A 2,071-nucleotide genomic window follows, 5' to 3' on the forward strand; every position below is an offset into this window, starting at 1 on the left:
ATTGCAGAACAAAAGGTGAAAACAAGCTGCTATGCCTCGCCAAGACAAGATGAGAGGATGCAGGCCCGGCAGCTGAATGAAAGCACTGTCCCTGCCACATTGGCACCACGCGGAGGGTGTGAGGTGGAGAGAGCTAGCTGCCTGATTTGAAGCTTCAGTAGCATGAGCCAGACATCCACATCAGTCACTGTCCCTAACAGATCGTAATCATGCTACAAGTTGATCACCAAGTTTTCCTAAAAACCTTGTGCAATAATCGAAAATAAGAGACCTTGGTGACCCGATATGACGTACTACGAGGAGTAATGTTTTTCCCATTGCAAATGCAAATAAAAGGCCCCATACGGCCGTGTGGTTGCTGCTGCCCAAAGCGGAGGAAGTTGGGGGGCAGAGCGGCGCAAATCTCTTTGCGCTTTATTACATTAACTTCCCGTAATCTAATCATTAAAAGCGGAAAAGTGGGGGTGGGTCGCCATCCTCCCCGGCCGTATCCTATTAACCCTAGCTACCCCCTGCAATTAGTTGCATGCTTTGTTGGCCTCCGTCAGCTCCACTTGATGCTCTCTGGAGACGGGGTACTCATTGGCCAGCTGCTATCGGCAAAGCGAAGCATTCATCGGAAGGAACTGACCTGCCATACGTGGCTTGCATACTCATTGCGATCGATCGTAGCACGGTGCTGAGCTGCAGCGAGGACACCGATCGAATTATCATCTGGTTGGATTGGACTCCATAATAACGACTTCGTCGCAAAAGAGCACAGGTCGTAAAAGCAAGCGTGATGTCAGATTATCTAGCATTTTGGGGTGTGTGTGTGTGTGTGCGCCATTACCTAAAGGAAGCTTATATAGTATCTTTTGCGTAACTAACTAGTCCCACAACCACATGTGTATAACGAAAACAAAAGAATCAAATGCTACTTTGTAAAAAGAAGAAAGGTATATGTTCTGAAGATGACTCTACTACTCGCTGATGCTGACTGTATTAGTGAACATCCTCACAAAAAAAAAAGATGTGTATTTGCGCTCCTTTTGAGGATATTTTAGCAAGAATCATGGGCTTCCACCATCCCATTCCCACCACAAACTCCTATACACCGGGTGCCTGAAGACGCGAGATTTTTAAGCGTCTCCCAATATTAACCGCTGATGAACGACTAGCTAAAGACTTGGCCTCCACACCAGTGCTACCCGTTGTGTCATAGTACTAATAAAGAGAAAAGAAAAGACCTTGGCCGTGACGCCGAACAAACCGTCGTCGATGACATTCCATCGCCATTACCTGACGCAATTAATGAGAGGCTATCATGTTGTTTAGGTGCGTGACTGCTGCCGAGTGCCGCCTCACATCAGCTCCAGCATGCGCGTCAAATCCCCAGCGACGCGTGCTCCTTCACCTCAGTGTCGATCGAGCCGAGCTACCGTGTCAGGCTGTTGCGGCAGGTTAAATTCCCAGCAGCTACCGTTCAAGCGCGAGCAGAGTAACCCGGACGGCGGCCTGGTCCCGCTGCACTGGCCACCGCACCTGCTGTAGTAGTGCATGGTATACGTACTGCCTTGGCAAGGTTTTTGTACCACAGGGGGATACTACGGATACCCTTGCGTCATCCCCGATATGGTGTTGACAGGTCGCGGGGTCAAAGCTCACAGTACTGTGTACGTGGGCAGAGAGCATACGCAGATCAGCAGATGCAGCCATGCAGATGTGGTTACATATATGTCTCCTCTCTGATCCTCCCTCCAAGGTCAAACTAGGAGCGCATGCATGTCAGAGCAGAGGAGAGGGCTCGGGCTCGGAGCACCACCCGCCGCTCTCAGGTCGTTTTCTTGCACGGCTCCACGGCTGGCGATCGGCCGGACCCGTATGGTATGGGTGGCGCCTCCGGGCGGGGCCGTGGCGGCAGGTCAGAGAGAAGCACGCAGGCAGCCGGCGCAGGGCTCGGCGTGCGACGCGTGCACAGGCTCGCGGCGGGGGTCGCGTGTCAGGAAGGATGTCGCGTGCGTGGTGACGACCGGGGAGAGCCGAGGGAGAGCTGAGGGCTCGTCGCGCGCGCAAAGGTAAAAAAAAAGGC

Source organism: Setaria italica, chromosome IX (genome assembly GCF_000263155.2).
Source record: "Setaria italica strain Yugu1 chromosome IX, Setaria_italica_v2.0, whole genome shotgun sequence".
In the NCBI taxonomy this organism is placed as follows: domain Eukaryota; kingdom Viridiplantae; phylum Streptophyta; class Magnoliopsida; order Poales; family Poaceae; genus Setaria; species Setaria italica.